The sequence below is a fragment of the Protopterus annectens genome, chromosome 1.part0 (assembly GCF_019279795.1).
Source record: "Protopterus annectens isolate FY-2018-M chromosome 1.part0, PAN1.0, whole genome shotgun sequence".
Classification (NCBI taxonomy): domain Eukaryota; kingdom Metazoa; phylum Chordata; order Ceratodontiformes; family Protopteridae; genus Protopterus; species Protopterus annectens.
Window position 1 is genome coordinate 1,149,852,904 of NC_056725.1, and position 10,717 is coordinate 1,149,863,620.

Genomic DNA, 10,717 nt, shown 5'->3' on the forward strand with positions numbered 1-10,717 from the left:
CCTGTGGACAGACATTTCTTTCTGATGAAATACATACGTTTTCCCCTTTGAGTGCTGTGTAGCCCTGCTCTCTAGAAAACACAAACATCTGCTAGTACACTATGCCATATACAATGTCAATATGGGTAATTTTACATCGCTCTGTAGACCATACAGCCAGTTGTTTTTTATTAAAATCTGAACAAAGTACTATATGTAAGAAATAATTCTTCACCCTCTTTACTTTGCATTACCTCTATAGCTTTCCTTTAATATTGTCAGAATATAAAACATTTGGAAAATGTTTAATCAAATAAAAAATATATATATTAGGATCATTTCACACTACTGGCTGTTTTATTTTGTAGCATGCAGAGAAAAGTAACTCAAGGGAGAAATGTATCCTAAAACCTACAGAGATATTGCATTTTAAGTAGGACATTACATTTATCAGACTAAAAGGCAATCAAACTGCAATTATTGATCTAAATAAATCAAAGTTAATGAGCAATAATAAAATCTGAAGAAAACATCTCTAATCCAACAATGAGATACATATAAAGTTAAAACATTTACAAATGCAGAAATAAGAAATGCATTTGAACAGTAATTAATTATTTACGGACAGTCTTGATTTTAACAGTTCTGTCTTAAATAAGACATGACAGATATTCTGATATTTTGTGGAAAAGATTCTTACTAAATTCCCTTTAATTATTGCAGATAATTGGAATAATCATCCTGAAAAACCTTACTATGGCATTATAAAACAGTAAGAAAATAAAATGTATCCATTGCTAAAGTAGAAATAATAAATATTTGTTGCTGAGGGTACTGTTTGTTACCCAACACTCTTTTATTATGAAGTGTCCCACTTTGAACATCTGTAAAAGTGGATATCCTAGTTTCATTTGTGCAAAATCAGATATGTTTTACCAATAAAATATCCTTCTTGTTAGCTGTATTTCTGCTCTGTCCTAGTTTAGTGCAGTATAATGCTATGTTCAGGGGTAGTTCTGAAGATGCTTACATGTAAATAAAATTGCTGGAAGTTACTGCCTTACTTATTAAAACAACACCGTACCCTTCTTGTCCTTAGTACAAGACGAGGTGTCAGTAAAAAGCTGTACACCTTTAGAAGAAAAATGCATACAGCTATCAGTCCCTATCAAAACTAAGCATCATGGGAAATTCAAAAGTAAATCACCTTGGTGGTCTACTTCCAAAAGAAAGAAGCTCCATATATATTATACAGCAGATCCAACAACTCTCTTATCAAGGAAAATGTGGAAAAGTGTTACAAAAAAAAATAAAAATGTAGTCAGCTCCACCAAAGGAACTCATGAACTTAGGTTAGCCGCCAAAGATAATTATAAATCCTTCTTTAGCTAACTATGAAACAATATCCTACACTGAACTGATCATATTCAAAATGAAATGTCTCATTCTGACCAAATAGACATTGCCGGTATCAGTGCAGACAAATTCAGTGCCAAATTTGACCTCAAGATTGCTATCCAAAGCCCTTAAAAACGTGAATTGTTTACTCCCTCAGTTATCTCTAAAGATCATCTACTGAAATTGATACACAAGACCAAAAATACTTCGTCCTCCATGGGACCTGACAACATACCTGATTGCTTAATTAATAGTGTTAAACATACCCTTGCAGACTCACCACTTAAACTGTTTAACCTATGTTGAGCTACTGCTTCCATTCCTGATGAGTGGTGTACTGCAGTGTAGATGCCCTTCCATAAGTATGGCCTTACAACTGACCCATGTAATTACAGACTTACCAGTCTTACAAGCCTCCTCTGGAAGGCCATGGAACATGTTACAACTGACCTCATAAACTATGATATCAAAGATATTATTAGACTTAACACCTAATGGTTTGGGTTTAAGAAATGTAGCTCTGTTTACAGAATGTGGTAAACTTCTTATAAAAAATATGGAGGATGCAGATGGGAAGCATGCAGTACACACGACCAAAGCCATCAACGCCATTCTCCATGCTGGTATCATACATAAGTTAAATGCTTTAAAATTTGACCCATTTATGGTGAGATGGATAGCAAACTGGCTGAAAGACAAAACTTACACAGTGCGAGTTGCTGGCACCTCATCAGAAAGAATGAAAGTGACTAGCACTGCCCCTCAATGCTCAGTGCTGCAACCACTCCTTTTGGATTTTTACTTCTTAGATTGCCAAGTGGAGGGCCAAAAATCTCTGGCTAACAAAGTTTACAGATGATTATAAACTGGGAGTTGTTGTTAATTCACTGTCTAACACCCAAATCCTCCAGAATAAATCCTCCCTACTAAATTCTTGATGTACTAAAAATGGGTTTAAACTAAATGCTAAAAATTATGGCATCATCATTTTTGGTAGACAACCCTCCTTCTCATACTGTATAGATAACCCAGCACTAGAAAACAAAAATGTAATCAGGGACATAGGAATCTGAGTTGATAACTCCTGCTCTTTCGACCATCATGTCACAATGGTTATCAGGAAAACATTTTATTTAGCACAGATAAAAGTAATTGCCAAAGTAGCATAATCACTTTTTAAGGAAGGAATCATTCCCTTATGTTAAACATTGATAAGACCAATTGTTGAGTACAAAGCCCCTTCTGGGACAAATCTTAAAAACTATATTAAATATGTAGAAACCTATAAGTTTTCTTACCAAAAAGTTCATAGATCTCATTGTATCCAATGGATGCACCAGTACCATTAACAGATCTTAGCAATAACAGACCTATTAGTCTGAATAGTATCACCTGCAAAGCCATGGAAAGAATTATTGTGGAAATGGTTAATAATCATATAGGATGCCTTTAGACACTGGACCCAACCCAGTTTGATTTTGTCAGGGGCAGGCCATGCATACTAAACTTAGTGGACCTCTGAGAAGGTCACCAAGGCAATGGATGTGAAGAAAATACTGCATACTGCCTACCTTCACCTGGATAAGGCATTTGATACAACACCCCACTTGGGCATTGTTAATACACTCATAGAATTTAGCATAAACCCTTATGTAATGCACTGGATAGTCAACTGACTTACAGATACCACATTAATAGCAACACCCAAAGGACACAATGAGTGGTGAGAGATTTGGGCACACAGGTTGACAGCAACCTTTCCTTTGACCATGACATCTCCACAGTAGTAAGAAAAGCTTCCTACTTCATCCACCTCATAAGAAAAGGCATTAGGTCCAGAAGCCCACCCCCTGCACTTCTCACTCATCAGGCCAATAATAGTGTACAATGCTACGTTTGGTATGTACCCTACCAGGCACCTGTAGCAACTGGAAAGACCTTGAAGGTTTCTTGCAAAGAAAATTTGGGGTCTTCAGCATATGTCATATGCTGACAGACTGAAATCACTGTCACTATACTCTGTGTCTTATAGACTACTCAGAGGTGTCCTCTGCCTTGAATATAAAGCAATCTCAGATCCTGCTCTAATGGAAATGCTGCACATTCATAAATCAAATGGTATAAGATACTCTCACTCTAGGAAACTCAACCTAATATGTGAAATCAACAGGATTTGCTGGAGAGACAGATATGTCTCACAGTGGTTGCCTCTTCTCTGGAACAAACTTCCAGTTTAGGTGAAGCACAGCCCCTCACTGACCCTGTTTAAATGTAATTTGTATGATTGGATGGAAAACTACGAATTCACCCTAGAAGTTTCACCTGTGTCTCTCTTGGACAGGGTCAGTAGTTGTTGAATTAGTTCTGCTTAATACCTTGATGTTTTTGGGAACAGGTGTTGTACTTGGCTTGGCTTGTAAGGGCCCTAGGGCCATTAGCCTAGTAACCTCCTATGATCCTATGAAGAAGGATTCATAGGTTCATAGGTTGGTACTAGGCTATTGGCCCTAGGGCCTATACAAGCCTAGCCATAATTCCCTGGCTATTTCTTCCCACACTATTTACTTCCCTGGACCCCTGTCTAGTAGGGCAACTGACGTGATCCCTGGGGTGAATTTCCTTTCTCCCATCGAATCATCAAGGTTCCTTTTGAAGAGGGCAAAGAGGCGCTTTGCTTGACATGTATGGGCAGTCTATTCCAGAGTCTGGGGAGTCTCTGGGTCAGGAATATATCCCTCCAGCATGTTTTTGTTTATTGTGATGACAAGATTTAGATCCTGGAGCATGTGGTTCTGACAGATTGAGGAGATAACTTCCACTGTATAGGCCTGTCACCAGTGGAGTCCCTCAGCCCTCCATACTGGGTCTGCTCATTTGGCATCTACTTGTGGAAGTCAAGACTAATGTCAAGGGCCTCTGGCTGACCAAGCTTGCAGAACATTGCAAACTAGGAGCATTCTTTGAATCCCCCCATCTTGCAGGAAGTTCTTACACAGACAAATGACTGGTGCCAAAGCCATGTCTTAAAACTCAATGCCAAGAAATACATATTAGAACCTTTGGGGAAGTCAGCCACCCCAAGGAACTACCTCATCAATAAAACAACCCTAAGAATAGACCCAGTAGTCAGGGACTTGGGGATGAATGTAGATATTAACCAGGCTTTTGACCAACATGTGTTTAAGGTAGTAACAAGCTTATTTTATGTCACTTAATGTATAAGTGAGGACAGAGCACCCAGGTTATCATGCCACTTTAGTTGACCCTCATCACTCACATCATTGAGTATAATTCCCCCTTTGGTACGCACCTGACCAGCAACATGCAACAACTAGAATGTACACATAGATTCATTAAAAAAAACAAAATGTCCTACACCACTCATCTCAAAGTCTTGTCTCTGTACTTTGTTTCCTACAGACTGCTGAAAGGGAATCTATGGACCCCACTCTGATGGACTATTTGCATATCTGCAAAATGAATAGTGTCAGAACTACTAGATCCAGGGGACTTAAATTTGGCATATGATATAAATCAGATGTAGTGGAGGGACAGGAATGTGTCTCAGAGAATTCCCATTCCCTGCAACAGGTTTCCCATTCATGTGGATGGAAAACCAGAAATGCACCCCATGGTATGGCACCTATGTCTCTGATGGACATAGGCAGTAGTTAAATCATGCCATACACCCCCTGAAAATAACATCTAAAATGCAATAACTAGTGGGAGACATTTAGGTGGCATGGCTAGACTTGTAAAGCCCCAGTGGTCATTCGCCATGTATACCCCTATGAACCTATGATTCTAAATGCTTTATCCCATGCATTATTACCCTACAATTATGTATGGTATGATCTCAGTTATTGTTACCAAGGGTAACATAATTATCAACCATGGGATGGGTAAGGCTAATCTAACTCCAAACAAGAAAGGTTCATTTAAGCCCAAAATGGGAAACTGGCTAGGATTAAACTGGCCCACAAGGAAGGCTAGCCTAGTGCTTGCCTATGAACTTATGAACTACAACCAGAGACCTTAATCTTCACAAACAGATACATAAAACATGGTGGAGGGACAGACTTATAATTCTGCACATCCTTAACCTCTGAAATGAATGTTCCGTGCATGTTAAGTGGTGCAACTCACCACTGACCTTTAAGAATAACCAAGATGACTGGATGGACTTTTACATATTTACACCAGGATTCATTGGAAAGTCATCTTGGAGAAAGAATGTGCAAGATGTTTAAAGATGGAAGACTCAAGAGCCTTGGAATATCTATGAATCTATAAACATATGAAAACCTTTGCATCATAATAATAGTGATGAAAGTCTAATGACTCATTAATTAATTAATTTGACCAATATTGTACTGAATGTCATTCAAGTTATTTTAGTTAATTGCAGATATCATGGATACATTATAAGGCACTCATTACTAAATACAATCCAGGTATTGCCTAGAGTATCTATGGTGTTACATTGGGATGAAATGGCTAGGCTTGAAATGACCTCCTGGTCAATAACCTAGTAACCTGCTATGATCCTATGATCATATGAACAGCCAAAGGTATGGTTTCACTTTCTGTTACATTCCTGTCTTGCATTTATGGTGGCACCAGTGATGCAGATTTATTTTCCTTCTTCCTTCAGAATATGTTGGATTGTAAAGTACCAAATAAACTATCAAGATTTGGGAAGGAATGACATGGTCACAGTATGATGTTTTCTTGCTCCAGGTCACTATTAAACTCAGAGACTCATGGATCTGGCCATAGCATACTAAGTTTCTGATGAGGTAAGAACTATGCAGCATTTCTCTGGCATAATAACAGTATGGACAGAGACATTGATTTATGCTTAATTAAAATGCAGTTCTATTTTTACAAAAATGACATGGGATGGATTTAATCAAACTGCAATAAATTATATATCAGCACATACCTAAATTAATAATAACTAAATAAAAGAAATGGGCTTACTACAAACAATACTGGGAAAAACTTTATAATTTTATTTTATAATCAGTTTAATTTATTTTTACCTCTAATTATATATAAAAAACTAACTATGGGAGCTAACGATATTAATTATCACCAGATTACCCTGTAACTTACGTGATTGTTTTTATTGCTGTTAATACCCTGTCTTTTACTCTGACTATCTGAAGATATTTATAGGCATTGAGCATTTTTCTACATAGTGTTATAGAAATGTATATTTAAATCATGTTTTTAACATTTTTTTCTTAAAATTTTAAATAAAAAAGAAAAAAACGCAGTTCTATTTTCATGAGCTTAATTTTCCCGGGATTATATACAAGCTTGTTAAATTGCAATTTCTACTCATTAACATGATTTTGCTGTCCTTTGCTTTTAATGGGACTTTTAACTCCCACAGCTGACTATCAGCTTGTTGTACATTCTCTCTCTCATTCACTATGTCTGCCAGGCCCAGCTTAGCCTTCTCCGGGGTTAAGTCTGACTCACATCTGGGGCCAAAGAAGAGAGCCAAGATCTTAATTTTTTTATTTTTAGGTCCCTAACTCCCTCGTCACACTTACCCATGATGTACTAAGGCTAATGGGTCACACTAGTGTATCATCCTACCTCTACACTGAGTCAGCCAGTACCCCCATGGTTCCTTTGAAATATATCTGTCTGTCTGTCTTCAGTCCCCCCACTAGGGATCTAACATGAAGATCAAAGAAGTGAGCATCTCCCTTGGTTGGGAATGCACATCCTTCCATACCAGTGCATTGAAAACGTACGGTGCTAATCAAACTTGGGCATTATCCATGTATGTCATGTCAATGGCAACAATTCAGGTATAATAGTTGGAGTTCATACATAGAACCAACATTAAAACAGATTCTTAGTGTTGAAAATGAATAAAGCAAACTGGTAGTTTTACAAGTAGCATATCTAAGAAGTACAAGGTCTGGTGAACTAGTGTACTGGTGTAAAAAAAAAAAACTCCATGAAATCACCTGCTTTTCATTTGCTATGACAGTTTAAATGCTAATTGACCACTGAGCCTGAATTTAGGAAAATCATTTAATTATACCTGACTCCTTAGCTACTTCCCTTTTGTTTGAATGCAGACACTTTCAGTGCACTTATACCAGCCTAGGACTGCTCACAGAATCCTACCACAAGGTCATCAAGCCCATAGTAATGTGATACAATTATTAATACAGACAATGAATGCACCATGAAGTGAGACAGGAACCCACTGAAAAAGTGATTAGTATTAATTATGTTTGAAGGATATGCAGACAATAGTATCATGTGTGAAGGATATGCAGACAATAGGATATGCAGACAATACATACATACAAATATTTCAAGCATGGGCATTAATGCCCTTCTAGCTTGCCAATATACCAAAATACTTGTTCCCATAATAAGTATCCAGGCTGTTCTTAAAAATATCTAAACTAATACTTGCTTTAATGTAATTTGTAGTCTGTTCCAAGCATCAACTACTCTGTCAGAAAACCAATTAATACACTTCTCATTCCTATCAAATCTTCTACATAGGTTGTCTGATGATTCTCTAGTACTTTTTGATAACCCCAACCATTCCCAGAGGTAGTTGTCTCTAAATGCCCTATATACCTGAATAAGATCTCCTCTTAGATATCTATAAGAGACATTGTACAAGTTCAGATATTTTAGTCTTTCATAATAACTTAAATTTTCACATCCATGTATAACTTTTGTATATTTCTGTTGAACTATTTCCAATTTACTCATGCTTGTTTTCTTATAGGGTTTAGAACCACAAAAATGAAAACTGAAATATCACAAAACCAAGCTCCAAGGATGTCACAAACATGAACCAGTTCCCAAAACACTGTTTATTTAGCGCTTTTGTCAGGAAGCATGAACAAACTTGATTTTAACTTATTCTGACTAAAATGTGCGGTTTCTATTTATTCTTAAAGGGTTTCCATATTGTCATTCCATACTCACGTTTGGGTCTAATGTAACTAACAAATAATGATTTCATTTTTTCTGAAAGATACAATCTAAACAAGTAAGGGCCTAGGACAGAGCCTTGTGAGACACCCTGAACGTAGCCAAGGATTTCCCCTGTCCAGTTGCTGTATGATACTTGCCATGGCCTATTTATAAACCATGCAGCTATCCATCTTATCAAGAATACATCAATACCTAGTTGTACTAATTTATTGATCAGTGTTATGTGTATGACCCTGTCAAATGCTGAAATTAAATCTATATAAATCACATCACAGCACAATTTTTCATTCATAGCTGTTATTATATTGCTGTAGAACATCATGTTACAGGTAGCAATAGATCTGTTTTCAACATATGCATGCTGATATATAGTTTCAAGTCCCAACCTATCCAGTTCTGACAATAACTTATCCAATATTACCTTCTCCATTATTTTTCCACAACATGAAAGTAGACTTAAGGGTCTGTATGATTCTGGGTTTGTCCTACTCCCCTTTCCCTTAAAAACAGGTTTAATAAGCACATCTCCAATCTCGTGGAATCTCCCCATATTTATATGACCTAGTGAATAATAGATATAATGGTACTGTAAGTTCTTGCTCACGTGTTCTCAGGTCATTGTTACTAATTCTGTCTCCTCCCTGTGCTTTGTTTGGATCCAGTTTGCGCATTTTTTTTTCAATATAATCTAATTTGATTCTAGTATCTGGGGTTACCTGGATGTCACTTACCACGTCCTTTTGTGGAGCCAAACTGTTTTGCATAAGATTTTGTAAATATATCTATAATCTGTTGTGTCTGAAAATAAATTTTAGAATCTGCACATGGTTTATCAGTTTGTGTGTCTTTACTCCTTCCACATCTTATGCATCTATAAAAAGGTTTCCTATTATGCTCAATATCTTTAGATAAATGTTCTTCAAATTTTTCCTGATCTTGTCTCACACTATGCTTACTCTGTTTGTCCAGCTTGTTTATTTCAGTTTTCAAAGTTGTAGTGCAACCTCTCTTCCATTTCTTATATTTTTTACCTCTCACCTTAATCAGATATCTTGCTCTTATGGAAATATATCCACCTGATATTGTATGCCTAGATCCTGATGTTAAAAATATTTTTGATTTTTTGCACTCAAACAATTTATTTTTCAAAACTTTTCACATTCCATCTGCAGTTTTTCCACTGAACACCTCACTCCAGTTAGTTTTACATAGTGACTGTTTTGCTTCCATATAATCTGTAATTAACCTTCTCTGCACTGGCTTAGATTTCAGTTTGGCAGAATTATCTAGTGACAAATTAACTTTATAATCCCGTGATAACTGCACATCAATGGTGGTAAAACTTGACTTGAAGTTACAGTAATTTCTTTGGGAACACAAACAATGTCTAGTATGTTCCGCCCCGGTAGGTTTTTTTGCAATCTGAAGCAATTGTTGTTTCTGAATATACTCTGTGAATAATTTCTTTACTAACATTGTAGAATCAATATTATTCCAGTCTGTTTCTGGTAAATTTAAGTTCCCAGCTAATATTATTCTTCCCTCCTGTGTTTTATGCAAGAAATGTATGAATTCCTGTAGGTCATCTGCACTTGACTTGGTGGTCTGTACACTCCAACAATTGTTATATGTTCCAGGGTTGTCTTTATTGTCACAGTTACACAGTCTATAGTGTTGGTGTTATCACTGAACATGTAATAATCACAGGTCTCATAGCTATCTTTAATCCCTATCATCACACCTCCACCTGATATTTTATTAGAATGTCTATTACAGTAAAAACATTTATACCCTGACAGAACTGGTTTCCAATTATTGTTCTTTAACCATGTTTCACAAACAATAACACTATAAATCTTGAGGGAATGTAGCACATTTCCCAATAAAAAAATGTATTATTAATGCTCCTAGCATTTACAACCATCAGAGAGTCATCAAATGTTGCTGTCTGTAGGCTGTTAAATTTTCATCATGGCAAAAATCCTGCCTAGTGTTTGTCAAATATTGCAAAATATCTGCTGCAAAAATTCTCTTCCCAGATCTAGACAAATGCACATCATCCTGTCTGATCACATGTGTGCCCAAAACAAGGCTTGGATGCCCTACACATTTCCATTTTTTAAACCAGGACATTTTTTCCATGTAGGTGTTTGTCCAAGAAATCTTTTCATCCACAGTGACCTGACTATCCTTTCTACAGCTGAGTTGTGAAAAATACGTCGTAACACCAGTACAAGCAATACTATCTAAGAGGGTTATCAATTCCCTACTAACAGTCAGAGAATCCTTGCGAGTGACATCATTTGTAAAAACATGAATAAAAACAAATCCATACTTCCTTACATTAAGGCAT